General features: G+C 48.8%; 1 protein-coding gene across 2 annotated transcripts in view; it reads right to left on the bottom strand.

The window, feature by feature from the left end:
• The window catches only part of ATP2B2 (ATPase plasma membrane Ca2+ transporting 2), a 366,154-nt gene that overhangs the window by 264,641 nt on the left and 82,866 nt on the right, over nucleotides 1–18,647 (bottom strand). For both annotated transcript variants that reach the window (XM_032327044.1, XM_032327037.1), the window contains exon 2: nucleotides 17,816–17,859. The gene's annotated coding sequence lies outside the window, so the exon portion shown is untranslated. The remainder of the gene's footprint in view (nucleotides 1–17,815; nucleotides 17,860–18,647) is intronic.

Genomic DNA, 18,647 nt, shown 5'->3' on the forward strand with positions numbered 1-18,647 from the left:
ACAGCTTAGTAGAGTTTAATCACATTTTTACTTTTTCTTTTTGTTTATTTGGGTGGTTAGCTTCTACGTATGACAAGTGATATTCTATTCCGTTTAAGTGCATAATAAAGTTTACCTTTAAAATAATGTCCTGGAGTACAATGGTGAACTGACAAAAGCAAGCGTAAGTGGCTGAGAGTGTAGGGGGTTTTCCAATATGGTGAAAGACTTGGAACACCAGCAACTGCAGTTGGGAACATTGCTGTGGAAGACAAATGCCACCCTTTCCAGACTGAGGCCTGGAGAGGGGAAATAACCTGCCCAGGGGGAGCTCCCAGGCCATACCCATGACCAGCCCTGGGAGACCCCTCCTCCTGCCTTTTGGGGGCTGTATCTTTTCTCTTTGCTCTGACTTCTCAGCTTCCTCTCTCCAAACCCTGTGAAGCTCCTTTCTCCCCCTCCTTGCTCTGGTTGAGGAACAGAAGTAGGAATTAGTGAGTATTCACTGTGAGGTGTATTAGAAAGAACCCAGAGCTGATCGCAGTCCTGGGCAACTCCGCACTCACACAATGAGCGGGTCAGCACCAGGGGCTCACCTTCTCTGAGCCTGGCCTCCTTTCCTCTGCAAGAAATTATAATGGTGTCACGCCTCTGGGGACCACAGGGAGGCCTTAATGATCCAATGCCCCTGAAATGCCTAGCACAGAGCCCGGGGTTTGTATCTGGCAGAAGCTTGACGAAGGTGAGTTCTCTACTAGCATAGTTTCTTTTCAAAAGGACTGCAATGTTGCTGTGGATGTCCTTGGTATATTCAGTGACACTCTTGACAGCAGATGAGAAGTCTTAAAACCGTTTTAAAAATAGATTAGAAGTCATTTATAATTTGTACACTCATTGTTGGAATGCAAATGATGCTGCTAAAAGCCTGCTCTCATAAGTGGGCTTGTTCAACCCTCAGTCTGCTTAGCAAATCCTTTGCTCCTCTTGAGTGCGGGTAAAATCCCATTGCAAGAGCTTGAAGAGCAGAGCTCAGAGGCTGGCTACAGGGGAAAGAGATTTTTATTAGGCAGTACCTATGGGGCCTGTGTCTTCCATGTTCTCTGCCCAGCCCTTCCCCACCGCCAGCTGTCAAGGCATGGGGCGGAGGTGGGGAGAAGGATCAGAGCTGATGTATGCCCAGATTTCTACTTCATATGTACCGATCCACCTTCTCCTTCTTCAGCCTTTCCAGGAACAAAACACAAATCGACACCCGAGAAATAAACTTCTCAACTCTCAAAGAGCAACCCAAAGAGAACAGAGATCTTAGAGGCCCTTGGAAAGTGGGCAAGAGCTGGGTGGAGGTGCAGTTCTGAGTCCTCACCCCTCCTTCTCTGGAGAGCTGCACGTTTGGCCAAATGGCATATCTTCCCTTGGGTGTCCCATGGGCATCTAAACTTAACATGACCTAAACCAGACTCCTTGGTCCTCTTCCCTCTGCCCCCACACACTTCTCGCAGATCCCCCACTTTGGGGAGAAGCAGCACTGAGTCAGCCCTGTGGGCCAGGAGTCTCCCCTCTCCTGTCCTCTCCAGTCTGTGGAGATGGGGTTCCTCTTGAATGCCTCCTCTCCTTCTCCCCCTAGTCTTGGCTCTCACCACCAGGACCTCCTGTCTGAAGCCCTGTGAATCATCCTGTCCTACCTCACTGCTTCCACGTGGCAGATGGAGTGATGGCTGCAAAACACACTCGCCCTCACTTTCAGTCCTCCAACATGAACGTCAGTCAGCCCTAACTTTTCAGGTAAAGTTCACATTCCTTGACTCAGCTGCAGAGCCAGCATTGATTGACTGGGTCCTACATGTGTGCGGACCCTTGCCCCATGGTCAGACACAGGCCTGCCAGCACAAAGCTTCATCCCCTCTTATGCCACCCCACTGTTAGAGTCTAAACCAGAGGCTGCGAACTGGCAGCCCTCTGGGATATTTTGTTTGGCTTTCCCAGTGTTAGACCAATGTTTCAAAGTCAGGAGATTTCACATAAAAACGTGGGTTTCCGGCTCCTCTTAAAAACTTAGGAGACCTGGCAACACTGGGCCAGCTTTCCTTCACAGCAACAATTGCTCGAAGCTGGGTCCTACTTCCCCTTTTGAGCCGTCAAACACCTTCCAGTTGGCCACAGTCCCTGCTGCTCCATATTGTCTTATCCCAGCCTGTTTCTCTCACTTAGACCATGTGCCTGGGCTCTGTGGATAGTAGAACCAGCTCCTCCTGGACCGTGTACAGTTTCTCCAGTGCATCTGACTATTCTCATCCTCAGTTTTGGCCTGCTAGTCCCTCTTCCAGGAATGCCCTTTCTCACTCTGACAGAAAAACACCCCCTCTCTTGCAACTCTAGCACTCCCCTTGCTTCCAGACAGAATGCACCTCAGCCTTCTGTGCCCCCACTCTACCCGGTAAGGATCTCCTTCCCAGCATTTCTTGCACCAAAGCACCCTTATTAATACTTGTGTCTCTCCCACTAGAATGTGAGTCTGCCCCCTAAATCTAGAGTGTAGCACACTTACTCTCTCACTAAATAGGCCTGTAAAGATTATTGATGGTTCATGGACAAATGCTAAGAATAACAAAACCACAGAACGAGTCTATATGCTAGGCTTTGGACTAAACATTTTCCATGTGTTATCCCACTTAATGCTCAGCAGAACCCAACATGGGAGACTATCGTTATCCCCATTAGATGAATGGAGAGATTAAGCCTGTAGTGGGGTGCAGGGATGAATTGCAAATTTGGCCTGTTTACCATCCCTGAGCAGTTGTCTCCTTGTCCCTGCTAGGCTCAGTGTCCTTCCCACCTGACAAGTCACTACCCAGAGGGGCCACACTGGGGGGAACCTGGACAATGGCTTCAAGAACGAGGCCTGGGGCATTAGGAAAGAGGCGCTCCATGTCCCAGGAGGCCTCAGCTTGTCAGGAATATCAGGAAGGCCCGAGGACTCCACCATTCAAGGTGGCCCAGGGCATCAGGATCCTCCTAAGCAGCAGGGCCGCTGTTTTCAAAGGAGGTGTTCAGGGTTCAAGTCTGGACTCTGTCACGCGTGAGCTGCACGAGACCTGAGGCAAGAGTCCCATCTTGCTGAGCCTCACTTCCTCCCTGTAAATGGGGGTAATAACTGTGCCCACATCTAGAGCTGGAGGAAATGTGCAAAGAGACAGTGCCTGCCAAGTGCCCAGGCCATTTTGACAGATGGTGGCTACAACTCTCAGCAGAGTTCCTTGGGCTAAGTTGCAGTGTGCACTGTCCAGTTCCGGAAGCCCGGTCCCTGGCGGGCCGAAGGGGTGCAGACAGGAGTCTGGAGTGTAGTCCTGGGCTGGCCTCTATGGTGAAATACGACAGGCTGCACTTCACCTTCTCCTGGGCTATTGTATCGGGCTGCAGGCCCTGTTCCTTCTTCCTAGTTAATGCCTATTGGTGAACATGTGTGCGTGGGTGTGCTATGCACGAGTGTGAGCACTGAGGGTGTGTATCTGTGTGTGTGTTTGTTGAAGCAAATGCATCCATCCTTACAACACTGGTTTAGATCACTGAAGTGAGCACATGTGTATATTTGTACATACCTGCTTATGTGTAAGATCCTCCCTCACATGCCTACTCATGACTCCCTGAGAGCCTGGACAGTGTCTGTCCTGGTCATTGCTGTATCCCCAGGCTCTGGCACATCACAGGTGCTCAATAAATCTACATGTGATGAACAAATCTACACTAACACACACACACACACACACACACATCCCTTTGCTGTTCCCAATCACTGTATTTTTTTTTTAAAGATTTTATTTATATATTTGACAGAGATCACAAGTAGGCAGAGAGGCAGGCAGAGAGAGAGGAAGGGAAACAGGCTCCCTGCTGAGCAGGGAGCCCGATGCGGGTCTCGATCCCAGGACCCTGGAATCATGACCTGAGCCCGAAAGCAGAGGCTTTAATTTAACCCACTGAGCCACCCAGGCACCCCTCACTGTATGTTTTTAAAAAAGAATTTGGTAATCCTGTGATGAATCTCATACTGTTTTCAAGTGTTCTGTGTTTTTCAGCCTCACCCAGAGGCAAAGGTGCACCACTAGCATGGTGGTTGGTGGAGGGGGAAGGAAAGCCTACACCTGAGTCGGCCAAGCTTGGTAGAAAGCCAGTTCTGCCTTGTGCTAGCTGTGTGACTTTGGCCAGTTGCTTTACCTCTCTGATCCCGCCATGTGTGAGGATCAAATATGTCTGGGTAGGGGAAAGCCCAGCACAAAGTCCCACACAATTCAGTTGTCTCTCCTGGTAACTCTTACCTGGAGATCCCCCCAACCCCCCAAGGCTGGGCACACCTAGACTCTAGCACTGCGGCCTGCCACCTTAGAAACAATTTCTTTCCCAAGTTTTTCTTTCTCCTAACTGCAAGGTCCCCCCCACCCCAAACCAAGCAGAATTCCTGGTCTCTTAGGAGAAGGGTCAGTGGTGTGCCAAGGCAATGCTCAGTGAGCCAGCCTGCAGTCTCCCCTTGCTCTATCCCTGGGTACCATTATCTAGGGTCTTCTGGCACCTAGCCAGGACACAAAATCATTCTGTATGTCCAATTTCAAGTTGAGACTCTGCACCTCCAACCTGCCCAGCAGCATTCCCATTCAATATTCGGTGAACCTGCCTTCAGCAGAGACATGGCACCCCTTTTTCATATCTGCACCCAGGAATACTTAGGCCCAGGCTGAGAAGAGCCAATGAAGCACTTAGTAGGTGCAAGGTAAGACCTTACTGTCAGAGTGCTAGCAATCTGGAGGGTATGGGCATGAGAAATCTGGCTTCATCTCAGCAGCTCCAGAGGCTGTACCATGGAGCCTGCTGGCATGAGGGATGGAGGGTGCCTGCAGGTGACACTGTCTTGAAGTGATATCCCTCTAGCATCTCTAGCTCCCTACGGCCACATTCAAGCTCATTGCTTCTCCTCTCTTCCCAACTCCACCTGCAACTCTTCTCTCCTTCCTGCTCCCATCAAGAGGCCCTCTTCACCCATCCAGTCTCCATAGCCCACTCCAATCCAAAACCATCCCAGACTCTTCCTTTTCCCTCATAGTTGGTGCTCCACCCAGCCTGGCCTCCCAAACTCAGAAGAGAGCAGAGCTGGTTCTCCACCTTCCAACCCCACTACCTTGGTCTAAAGCACTGGTCTGCACAAGTATAAGGACACAGTTTTTGGGGGGAGAGGGTCTCCCGGTGTCCCTCTTCATCCCATCCACATGGTAGTCAGACTGAGTTTTCTAAGATGCAAAATGACCACATCACACCACTCTTTTTAAAATCTTTGGTGCCTCTCATCATCCTGTACCATCAAGTTAAAACTCCTTTACCTGGCATTTGAGGCCTTTCATGATGTGGCCCGATCAGTCTTTTCTTCCCATCTTCTGCAGCCTCTGTTCAGGCCTGCCGAGCTGGTCACTACACTCTATTACATTTTTGTATGTCCAAATCTCTTTGCAGTCACTCAAAACACCTTGGCTGCCTTTTGTCCTCTGAAGAACTCCTACACATCCTTCAAGACCCAACCCAAATAGCCCCTCTGTAAATTCTTCTCCAGTGTCCTGAGGCCTAGCTGGCCTCTCCCTGCCTCTAGCAGACTCTCTGATATCGTACATCTTGTGACATTACAGGTATTTAAGCAACCAACCTCCTGGTAAGACGAGGGGTACTTCTAGGTAGAGGCCTAATTCTAGCTCTCCTTCAAGCCCCTGGTGCTCAGCAGGGAGCCTGGCATATATTTGGCCTTCAGAAAACATCTGGCAAAGAATGAAGGAAGGAGCTAAGGTCCTTCAGGGAAGTCCTATATCCTCCTTGTTTTGGATGTGAGCCAATAGCCACCTTCCTTCCTCAGAATTCTAGGCCACCTCAAGCGTGAGCAGAGCCAAGTCCTGCTATGGCTTCATAGAATCCCCAGAACAGGCTCTCGAGCTATTTCCTCCTTCAATCTCAGAAGCAACAGCTTTATCAGCTTTGTTTTTCTGGAAGTCTCAGAGCCTATGACTCCTTCCCGGCCTCCGTGGGTGCATGGTACTTGCAGACCCTCACTTACCCTTCCAGATCTGTCCCTGGCCAGTTATGCAAGAGGAGCAGGCCTTTCCTGTGTCCCAGAGCTGTAGGGTGAGGAGCCCTACAGAGAGCTCTGGCTGCCAGCAGGAGAGGCGGACAGAGCCGCTGCTGCAGAGCCTGAGGCTGCCCCCACCCAGGACTGCGGCTCTGGCAGCTGCAAGGAGCCTCCCAACATCATCAGTCCTGCTACTACAAGTCTCCTCCTCGCCTGGCTGGAGCTGGGAGCTTTGCAAGTATGCATAAAAAGGAATGGAAAATTAAAGAACAACCTCTAACAAAAGGCCCTTGGTGTGGGCCAGAGAGCAAACCATTTGCCATTACAGAAATGCCAGTGGACGGGGTGGAGGAAGGCCCTCTGATGGTCTGTGTGAGGGAAGGGGGCGCCCAGTGGGTTCCGAATAACTGAAGGTTAACCCTGTGAGAGCTAACTCTCTTCCCTGGCATGTTTCTGGTTTTATTTTAATGGGAATGGGTTCAAAACTCACAGTGTGCAGTGGACCTCATTGGTGATTTCAGCATCTTTGACATGGGGCTGGTGAGGTGAACCTCACTGGGGCACTGCAGTGTCTTCAGTCACTGGGGAGGTGGCCATGTGACCTGACACCAAGGGGCCTGTGCCACTGCGTCACTCCTCAACGACCCAAGCTCCCTCTTGTTCAACCCCTACCACAGTGCTTGGGAAGTCACCTCATATTCCCACTGGGCTCATGATAGTTCAGAAGAACCTGTGACTCTGTCTACTCTCCCTAGCTATTCCTGGTTCCTTTACTTCTCCACATCCCCCTCTTTCCTTCTTATGTCTCTCTTAACCCCCCCCCCCCTTTTTAAAAAAACTTTCCTGACCCACTATTCCAAGCCCTGGCATTGGAGGTCTGATGACCACATTCTCCAAAACCAAAGGGCATGAGTCTTCCTTCAAGCCCTAACCAATCAGTTTTGTCCTCTGGACTCCTAGGGCTTCTCATCCCCTTTTGCTTATTCTCAGAGGGGTCCAATTTTAGGAGCATTTCCAGGACCTCGGGGACTTTTCCAGGATTTGAGTCAAGGGGTTCTCAAAATGGGGTCTGACATGAACTGCATTTGAAGAGAGTGGGCCTTTGGGACTTGCAAAGATGATTACGCAGAGGGAGGAGAAAAGAATAGCCAAACCAGTCCAGAGACAAGGGCAGGATCAATGTCAGCACCATCCTCAGGACTCAGGCTGGAGGGGAGGGTGGGGATGCACAAGGGGCAGCAGGACGCCTGGGGGCCTGTGGACCTAGCTTCCCACTCTGCTCCCTCCACTTATTGGCTGGGGCATCCAGGGAAAACTACTGAACCTCTCTGAGCCTCAGTTTGCCTGCACATGAAACAGAGACTTATGCCCACACCTTCCAGAAGTGGTACAAGTCTCAGGTTAAATAATGTGCACAAGGCTCCTGGCATAGTATTCTGTTGCCGGTGGCTGCTCAGGATGGGATATTTGCTCTCTAATTGTCCCCTCCTTCAAATCTGCTAGAGGACTCATAGAAGATACCAAGAATGAGGTAAAGAAGTTCCAGAACACTGTATGACCCACAGCCAGGAACCAGCCCAGAAGGCACACAGCCAGGGTTTCTGGAAGTTAGCATGGAGCCCCCTGGGAGAGTGGAACAGGCACTCTTCAAGAACTGGCCCCGAGCTTGCCCAGTGGGGATGGTAGAAGCTGGAGGGGGCCAGGCATGCCCCAGCCTCACTCACTGCCTGCCCCTAGGTCCCAGGCATTTCCAAATCCAGACCCCTGGCCCACATTTATGAGTCCCTTCCAAAATCATGCGTGTATGGGTGTGGCAGCACATTACATTCTCTAGGGCATATCATTAAGGGCTTTTTTCCTTCTAGATGCTTCTCCCCCATGCAACCTGAGACTAAACCACCGACACATTGGCTATACAAGGAAAGTGACATAGTTAGTGGGTCATGGATGTCCAGATAAAGTGACTGGCTTGACAGGTTCCAAATTAAGAATGTTCTAGGCCTCTCTCCTGCTCCAAAGTGTCTAATGAACTGGGATTCTTAATATTCTTCTTGAACACAAATGTGAGCGTCCATCCTCCTAAAGCCACGTAATGCCATGGGTCTTATTCCTTCCCCATCTGCTCTTTTTTCTTATTTCTTCCCCCCTCCCTCTTTTTTCCCTCCCCTCTCTACTTCCATGGTGTATAAAAAGATTTAGAGAGAAGATATCAACAATGGTTGGAGGGAAACTTGGCCCGATCTCTCTGGGTTTCAGTCTATTCCTCTGTGACATGGGAGGCACAGGGAGGCCCTGCCAAGTGTCTATGTTAGGTCTGGCAGAGCCATGCACACTGCTGGGCGGACTAGGTGGAAAGCTCCCTCAGCGATCACAAAATGTTTTGGAAGCGCATCCCACAGGGCTGGCCTCCCAGTGCTGTCCTCAGCAGGTGGCATGCAGTCCAAATCAGCCAGGATGTGCCCATTTCACAGGTAGGAAAGGAGTACCCATGGGCTCACAGGCTTACCTCAACAGAAGAGACCTTTCAGAATTAAACAGCTGCCAAATCCCACCTCAGAAAGCATTCTCCTTATTTTATCTGCCTTTCTGTTAGAATTGGTGGTTCCTGTCTACTCCTGAATGATGCTACTTTCGGCTGGGCATTTCTGCTAAGTGCTTTCTCCCCAGATGCTACTTTACGTCATGACTATGTGCTCTGGCAGGGGTGGGCAGGGTCCTGCTCCACCGCTGCTCCTGTTCTACAGACCAGGGGTGATAAGAACAGCCAGTAGAGGCATGCTTCTGCCCTGGGTGAGGGGACGGTAGGGGGTGGAGAAGGGTGGCTGAGGGGCAGGCCAGGGAGTGTGGGATCCACACCTGTCTCCTGGCCCACAGGCCCTCCCCACACACCACCAGAGGCCAGCCCCCACCCCCTTCTCCTCCCAGGCTCTTCCTGCCTCAGCCTGCCAGCCCTCACATCCGTGTTCGGACCCCAGTAGAGACGCGTTACCCTCCTCTTATGGAGGAAGACAGCCTGAGGGGTTAGGAGCCTGTTGGAGGCCACACTGCCAGTGACCTGAGCAGAATGGCATTCAAGAGGGCTGGGTCCCTTTCTTGAGTGACTTAGGACCTGACCCATTCTTGTTCTAAATGAGTCTGCCAGTACCCCCCACCCCCAACTCAAATAGACTTTTTTTGTCTCTGTGTTCTCATTTAAGCCAATCCCCCTGTTCCCTTTTCACCTTTACCTGTAAAAATCTTCTACAGTCTGCCTTAACTTCTAACTCTGGCAATTTCTAAGACTGTGACCTTGGATAAGTGACTCATCCCCTATACGCCTCAGTTTCCTTGTCTACAAAACGAGGACAATACCAGTACTGTGAGAATTAAATTCAAGAACGCAATTCAAGGGGTCAGCAGGTCCCCAGGCACATGAAGGCAGACCCCTCACAAAAATGCCTTGTTGTTGTTATGCTTACCTGTCCTGATCACCCCCAATCAGCAGTGATTTCTCCTGGCTCTACACCTCTGTCATGCCACATTCCACTTTTCTTTCTCTGTTGTACAGTGTGGGTAGTCACTCCTGTGTCTTCTCTCCACCCACACTCTGAGTTGCCAGATAATCCTGAAGTAGGGACATAGTTGGCACTGGACCACTCCCTCTGGCTGCCAGCTCTGTGGTGACAGCTCCTATCATAACCCCTACAGGCCCCACAGTCCCTGGGTGGTTGCGGGGGGCTGCCCTCTGTCTGCACTTCCTCACTAACCATTCCCACCTTACTTCCCCCCACCACGCCCCGCCAGGCAGCTACTGTCACCTCCTCTCCTCTGAAGCCACTCAGCTCAAGGTCATTGCAGCCCCCATCTTGCCAAGTCCCATGGCCTTTTCTTGGTCCTCCTCTTCCTTGACTTGCTGTGTTTAGCACTGACTTTTTCTCCCCTCCTTGTGAAACACCTACCTGGGAACCCAGGGCTCCCCTGTCTCTCAGACCACTCATCCTTTGCCTCCTTTGTTAGCACCACCCCCCACATCCCGCCCCACCATGCCCCCAGCCGTAACTGTTCCAAACACAGAGCTCTGCTCTTTTCTCTCCAACTATACTCACTCCTTGATTTATCTCATTTAACCCTGAGGCTTCAAATATGATTTACATACTGATCTTTCCCTCAGCTCCAAACTCAGATCCAACTGCCAACTCCACACTTGGATGTCTAATGAACATCTCAAAGTCAATATGTCCAAAACATTACCCTTTATTTCCCCAACCAGACCTAGTAGCCCAGCCCACACCCCTGGCCTCTAGTCTTCTGCGAGTCTCAGTAAAGGGCAATAGCATCTACCCTGTTTATAATAAAGACTACGACTGAATTTTGTCTCTGGTTCCTAGAAGGGAGACTGTAAATCCTTAAAACTTCCCTAGTGATGGGGGTGTCTTTTGTTGTTCATGAGCCCCTGGGACTACATCTGAGTTTATGCTAATAGGCTGAATCAGGATGGGTGCTAGTCACCAGAAAGATCATTAGCGGTCATTAGAGGATTGGGGCTCTGAGCCAGGGGAGGGAGGATGGAGACTGACTTTAGTCATGTGGCTAAGCAATCAACCAATCATGCCAACATAACGAAATCCCAATAAAAGCTCTGAACACTGGAGCTCAGTGAGGCTTCCTGGTCGGTCAACAATCAATGTGCCAGGAGAGCAGACAGGTCTTTGGTGGGACTCTGTGAGACCTCGCCTCTATGTCCCTTTATTTGGGTGGTCCTGATCTATAGCCTTTATAATAAAACTGTAAATGCAAGTAGAGTGCTTTCCTGAGTTCTGTGAGTCATTCTAGTGAATTTTCCAGCCAGAGAGGGCTACAGGAATCCCCAAATTTATAGCCAGCCCATCGGAAGTGTGTTAGCTTGAGGACCCCACTTGTGGTTGGCATCTGAAGCTGGGGCAATCTTGTTGGGAACTGTGCCCTTTACCTTGTGGGGTCTGTGCTAACTCCGGGTGGTTAGGATCAGAGTTAAATTTCAGCACCAAAACTGATGTCAAAACACACTCCAGGAGGCATCCATTCAGAATGGGGCCACTTCTCCCCACTTCCACGGCCACCACCATCTCTCACCTGAAATACTCCAGTCTCTCGTTTCCACCCCTATGCCATGCAGTCTCCCCTCTGCAAAGCAGCCAAGGGCTTTCTGTTCATATGCAAGTCAGTGCCCCTCCCCTGACTCCCCTCCTCAAAATCTCACATGCCCCATCCCACCTGGAATTAAGGCAAAGTTCTCATGATCTAGCCCCTCAGCAGCCTCCCGGACCTCACCGCCCACCGCTTGCTGGCCAGCTGCTGGAAAAGTTCTCACACTGATGATCTGCTGTCTCCAAATCTTTTGCTTTGCAGCTGGCTCTTACAAGGATTTATTTACATAGATGTGGAAGGAATTACAACAGGGTTGTACAGTTCAAACAGTTTGAGCAAAAGGAAAAAAATGAAGGTTTTATTAGCAGGCAATAAACAGATGCTCTAAAAGCAAAATGTGCCAGGTCATTTATTTCAAAAGTTACCATGAGACTGAAGACAAAAAACACAATTGAGAAAAATGCACTGAAGGCAGACTCTCCTAATTTGGGTTCTGGTTCTGTCTCTCCCATTTCTGAGTTGTGTGACTTTGGGCAAGTGGCATCCTCTCCCTGAGCCTCCGTTTTGTTATCTGTGGAATAGGAAGAATACTAATACCTCCTGGCCTGTGTTCCAGCATCACCATGAGGGTGCCCTGAGAGGCAGATGGGAGAAGGCTGCTCCAATGTAAGTTAGTTTTACTCCAGTGTTAACATCAATCATGGAAGGAAGTCCCAGGACTTTTGGACAAGGAATAATCAGTACTGAGGGGATATCTAGGAATAATTGTGGATTTTCAGTCTCCTATGAAAGATGCTGAGAGAAGAGATTTTGCTGAGTCAGAGGAAAATGCTAAACCCAGTTTTTCTGCTTTGTGGGTCAGATTTTCTTGACCAATCTCCCCCAACAACTCCAGGATGCTGGGCACAGTCCTAGGTCCCAGTTTGGCCTCTGGGCCTAGGGCAGGTAGCCCCTTCTCCTCTCTGGTCTTTGAGGTCCTGCCATCACTGCTGGCCTATATGCTGGTGTCACTGTGAGTGACAACCCCATTGAAGGACTGGTGGTTGGACTGCTGGAGCTCAGTGTGGGGTGACAGTGTGGCAAAAGCACCCCCAAATATCTCTGCAAATGTCCTCTCTGTCCTTGTTTAAATCCACGCCTAGTCATCCTTGCTCTCTCTTCTTGTCCACATCTTGAGAGTCATTCTCTTCTACCTACTCATCATCCACAGCCACCATTGAGGCAAAGTGACCACTGATTCTTGCCTGGACAGCTGCATCAGCCTCCCACTGATCCCCCTCCTGCTCCCAGCCATCCACACTCAGCATAGCTCCAGCCAGAGCAGTCTTTTAAAAACACAAATAAGTTCACATTGCTCCCTGACTAAAAGCCTCTGGTGAATTCCTGATGTTCTTAGACTATAGTTCAAAATCTCTTTGACAATGGTGGCCTTATAATGCTGTCCTCTGACCTTCACCTCTCATCTCACCAGTAGCCCCCTTGGTCTCTAAGTTCTAGGCATGCTCAGCTTCTGCATTTTTAAAGCTTCTCCTTCACTGCAGGATCTCTGCATAGGTGATGCCTTTGCAGGAATCTCTTTACTCCTTATTTGGGCTTCCCTTTACCTCACCTTCATATTGGTCCATCATCTAACTTCTATGACCTGCTCAGACATTTGCATCCTCATAAATCCTCCAATTTTCACATCAAATAAGCACCTCCTCCAGGAAGCCCACCTCGATTCTGCCACCCCTCCCCACTCTCAGGCTCTCCTAGCAGACTGGGGGCTTCACAGCATTCATCATGTTTTCATTACTATTTTGTTACCCACTTTAGGCTGTAAGCTCCATGAGGGTGGGGACCAAGTCACTCCTCTCTCACCAGTGTCACACTCATGATAGGAACTTGATAATTTGTAAAATTTTACAGACTCACCTTGGAATTATTTTTGAATCTCTTAAGCTCCAACTACTTATGCAGCTTACATCCAATCATTGACTCTGTCATCAATCTTACCCCGCCCACACTTGCTGAGCACCCAATTCTTAACCCAGTGAAGGTTGGCAGTGAACAGGAAGAGGTGCAGATCCCCGTGACAGACTATGTCAGTGCTCTAATGGGCAGCTGAGCCCAAGAAGAAGTCTCTGTCTGGAGGTTAATATAAGCTTCAGAGTAGAGAGGTTCCATGAATGCAGTGCTTAAGAGCTTGCCATGCTGGAGATGAAACAGAGAGAAGGGCATGGAAAAAGGCCCAGAAAAATGAAGTAGTACAAACATCTTCCCAAGTCCTCCTCTGCAGCTCTGCTTCCAGAACTTACATTGAGACCCTCATCCCAGCACTTCAGCAAAGACTGCCTAACTAGATTTTCTGTTGCAGTCTCTCTTAACTTCTGTTCTCATTCTGCTCCACCTTTGCTCCAGAGCCTGCTGTAGCTCCCTACTACCTTCCACTTAAATCTAAGGTGCCTGCCATTGGATGCCTACCTCAGCCTCTCCCCAGCTCTCACACTACTCTCCAACCTAATAATCATTGTGTCTACTAATCTCAACACCCACAACCTTCCACACACAACTTGCTTACCTATTCCTTTTCTCCACCATTGATTTGATAAATCAGTTTCATCTTTGAGTTGATTCTTAGAAAAATTATTTTTAAACTTTGAGATTTAGTGTCCAGAAGTCCATTTGACTGATTTGATTTTTCATAGCTCACTTGTTGATTCTCACTATGGTAGATGTGCTTGAAAGTTTCTTAATAAAATTATCTTTTTGTATGTTCAACTCTTTCTTTTGCCTTGACTTTGAGCAGCCAATCTGTGTTAGTTGGACACAACCAGGAACGGTCCAACCATTGCTGCTGGATCTTGCTGGAGAAGTGAGGGGCTTACATTCAGTGTCTACATCATGCCTCCCTGAGGACCTCCTAAAGGCAGGGACAATGTCTTCTCCATCAATATCCCTGCTCCCACTTGAGCTTCAAGCTCTGTGCTCTGCAAAATACTGGCCACAGTCACTGGGAAGAGACTGTCCCTGTTATAGGCTGAAGTGTGGACCCTCACCGTAATTCATGTTGCAGTCCTAACACTCAGGATCTCAGAACATGAGAGAGTTTCTAGAGAGTGTCTCTGAAGAGGTAATTATGGTAAATGAGGTCTTTAGGGCAGGTCCTACTCCAATAGGCCGGTATCCTTTTAAGAAGGGGAGATTGGGAAAACAGTATGGAGTTTCCTCAAAAAGTTGAAAATAGAGCTACTTTATGGTGCAGCAATCACACTACTGGGTATTTACCCCAAAGATACAAATGTAGTGATCTGAAGGGGCACCTGCACCCTCATGTTTATAGCAGCAAGTCCACAACAGCCATGCTATGGAAAGAGCCCAGATGCTCATCTACAGATGAATGGATAAAGAAGGTGTGTGTGTGTGTGTGTACACACACAAATATACACACAATGGAATATTGCTCAGCCATCGAAAAAATAAGATCTTGCCATTTGCAATGACATGGATGGAACCAGAGGGTATTATGCTAAGTGAAATACATCAGTCAGAGAAAGACAATTATCATATGATCTCACTGATATGTGGAATTTGAGAAATAAGAGAGAGGATTGTAGAGGAAGAGAAGAAAAAATGAAATAAGACAAAACCATAAGAGACTCAATCTCAGGAAACAAACTTGAGCGTTGTTGGAGTGGAGGGGGATGGGAGGGATGCGGTGGCTGGCTGATGGACACTGGGCAGGGTAAGTGTTGTGGTGAGCACTGTGTGTGTGTGTAAGACTGATGAATCACAGACCTGTACCCCTGAAACAAATAGTACATTATATGTTTATAAAAAAACAAACAACTAAATCCACCTTAACAACAACAACAACAAAAAAAAAAAAAAAAGAAGGAGAGATTAGGACACAGAGCACAGACAGAGGTATGACTGACTGTATGAGGATACAGGGAGGAGGCAGCCTTCTAGCCAAGGAGACAGAAGAAACCAAACCTGCTAACACCTTGATCTCAGACTTCTGGCCTCCACAACTGTGAGACAATTAACATGCATCATCTAAGCCATCCTGTCTGTGGTATTTTGTTATGCCTGTTTTAATAAACTAACACAGCCCCCAAAACCAGCTCTCTCAGACCCACAGTTCAAGGGATGGAAGAACACTGTGTGGCACTGACCTTGGTTTTGGTTGTAAAAAATGTTATAAGGAAAAGAATGCTTCAGAATAAAAAGTAACAATGTAACAATCTTTCCTGTACAGCAGACTGGCAAAATGTACACACACACACACACACACACACACACACACACACACACACACGGGGTGAGGGGTAGATAATTTTTTCTTAATTGTAACTGCTCTTTGAGAAATAGGGAACATTCCGCTGTGGGAAATTAGAAATGCAGAAAAGCACAAAGCAGAAAATAGATCGCCTGTTACCCCCGCCCCACCCACCCTGCTCTTTGGTATCTGTTTCTCCAATCTTCTTTCTCTCTCTGCTCTCTACCTTGCTTACTTGTTTCTATCTATCCCACCTTTTTTTAATGTAGTCAGGAAGAATTTGAGCAAATCGTCTTTTCACTTACCATGGAAGTATGACCATTTCCCCCTAGATTATTAAAAATTCATCTCAAATTGTATTCAGTGGCTGCCCAGAATCTTCCACCATCTGCATGTGCCAAAATGGGCTCCCCCAACCCCCAGCTGCTGGATACTCACCCTGTTTTCTTCTTTTTTAACAAACGTAAATAATGCTATGATAAACATCCTTGTAGATAAATCTTTGTACACATCTTAGGCTATTTCCTCAGGGCAAATTTCCCAGAAGTGGAATTACTGGTTACTTACATTCGGAAAGAGGAAACTTTTTAAAAATTCTTAAAACACTCTAGTCAGTTATGCCACTTTAAGGAATTTATCAATTTCTGACCACACATATTAAAAGCTCCCTAGAGTCTGAATTGTAATTTTAGACATCTTTAAAAAAAGAAAGAAAGAAAGAAAGAATAAAGAAAACCTAGGTTGTCTGGCAATAGTCGATGCAAGGGAGTGACATCCATCCCTGCCTCAATGCAGTTGCCCTTCAAGTGAGAGCCTGCTTTCTTAGCAAGGAAAGGGAAGAAGGTGGGGCTTTAATTGAGGGAACAAACCAAGTCCACCTTATTTTTGAAAAAAATATCATGATTTGGCTCGTTAGCTTACCACTGCAGCAGAATAAGAGGAGGAGGCCATGCTCACCTCGGACAGCTCCTCAATCCTTTCCCAACATCACCTTTTGCTTCTCCATCAAAATTTATCTGCCCCACGTCCCAATTTCCCGAGGCCTAGCTACTGGCTGGAGCTAATCTGGTCAGATAATTTCTACAGTGAACACAAGAAACCATGGGTCACTAGACTACCCCACATAGCATTCGGGGGTGGCAGTGGGGAGAACATCAAAAAGTATCACATGCTTGACACATAAAATGGAAAACACAGGAAACTCAAATTGCATATAATCTTGCAATTTGGAAATAACCACTACTAACCTTCAGTTGACATTTTGGTGGAAGCTTCCAAAGCTTCCTCATCCTCTCCCAACGAGTAACACAGATGGTGATTTGGGCAGTGTGACAGGTGAGCAGGAGGGGATGTTGAGTGGGGAGGGCTCTATCCGATCACACTCTATCGGATCATACCCTGGGGCAACTGCTGATTCCACCCAGGAGTGAAGCCAGCTCCACACACAGCCACCCAGAGGAAGGATGATTTCTCCCAGGTTGCTGGGGAAGTAACGGCCCCAGAACACTGGCAGGGAATCAAGCTGGCTTGTCCCAGAGAACTCCCAGATAGTCCCTCAAGCAAGGGGCTCTGTCTTCAAATGTTTGTTTGTAAACAGATGGTCTGGAGTTGAGGGCATGCTTTCCCAGGGGTATCATGGTGGTATCCATGGTATCCAGAGGACTCACCCACCCAGCACAGGGGCCAAAGATGGCTCTCCCAGAGCCAGCTCCGCACAAATAGTCACTAAGCTACCAGAAATGTCCTTGGCAGGCCCCCAGACCCTTGTTGCCCCAGGTCCTACCCACACTGCCCCAGCCTCTATGGAGGGCTCTTCCTTCTCAATTACCAAATGAAAAAACCCCTCAGTGTGGCTGACCCCAGCAAGACAGTAATCAAAAAGTAATCAGATGGCATTAAAAGACACTAATGTATGAAGGACTGATATGATAGTCCTATAACCCACTCATGAATATTGCTCTTTATGGCAAAAGACCATGTACTAATCCAGGTACACCTGCATTTTGGCAGAATATCACACTGAGATACAGAAGTCACATGCAAGCTCTGTGCGGTACTGGGACGAGGGGAAGTCACATTTAGGAAATAGGCCCAAACTGCAGCTTCAGCTCTGCTTCTGGTTCCCTCCCCATCACTGCTAGCCACCGGTTTTTGGGGAGCCATTGCTCAGAGCTCTGGTGCTCGGAAGAGGATTAGGAAGGGCTGGGGCAGACGTGCAATAGGGGTGGGGAGAGTGGAGGTGGTAAGACACATAGTCAGCAAACCAGACGTTGCTAAACCAGGTCCAGTAATGGTGTTGAAGTATGTGCCCAGGTGTGAGTGGGTCTCTGAGTCCCCCGAGGTGAACCCGGGGTTTTGGCTCTCACACTCACCTATCTCCTGGCTGCTCTCAGTCTGCACTCCGGGTGTGGGAAACCTACAAGCAAACAAGACGGAGATCAGAAAGGTCAGAGGGGCTTGTATTTTCCAGGTCACAAACCAGTGGCCAGATTCAGATCTGGTTGTTTAAAATTTAATATTTGAACTGATCCCAGTATTTAGAAACTGAGGGATTTCATGCACAAGTCCAGCTTTCTGACTCCTCTGGGGACAGCTGCACCTCTGGGCCACAGGCCAGCAGGCTGGCAATGCGCTGGAGTCACGTCAGCTGCCTGCTCAGGCCCACAAATGCTCCCTAATCCCAGCCTATCTGGTCCCCGTGAGTGCTTAATGGTGCTGTCCCTGCTGGGGGTCTGCTGCCAGCCAGGACCTGCACAGCTCAGGTGTGCTCCCCTTTCAAATCGGCCATCGCTGTCTCCCATCCCTTCCCTTCTCCTGCTCTAAACACAGGAGCCAGAAGTCCAGAAGGAGAATGCCAGGTTGGTCTGTCAGAATAATCAAGGGTAAGATGATGGGAATCAGATTCCAGAAATGGTTTTGATGGGGGGCCCTACTGCCTATCCTGAAGCCCTTTCCTGAACCCTTGCTCTGCAACTCTGGGGGAGCTGAATCAGACAGGATCCTGAAGCCTTCATAAAGGACCTTTTCACGGAAGTGGGCAAGAGTGGCACAGTTTCCCTGGGGGGAGCAGATGTGGGGATTCTGCTCCCACCACCCCCAGGGCATGGGAAGTGGGAATGGTTTCTAGACCCAGGCACAGAGAACATCCTTGACAGGAGCTGTCACCTGGGATCAAGGACTGAAGCCACCCCACGGTGATCCTGA

This window comes from Mustela erminea, chromosome 1, assembly GCF_009829155.1.
Source record: "Mustela erminea isolate mMusErm1 chromosome 1, mMusErm1.Pri, whole genome shotgun sequence".
NCBI lineage: Eukaryota > Metazoa > Chordata > Mammalia > Carnivora > Mustelidae > Mustela > Mustela erminea.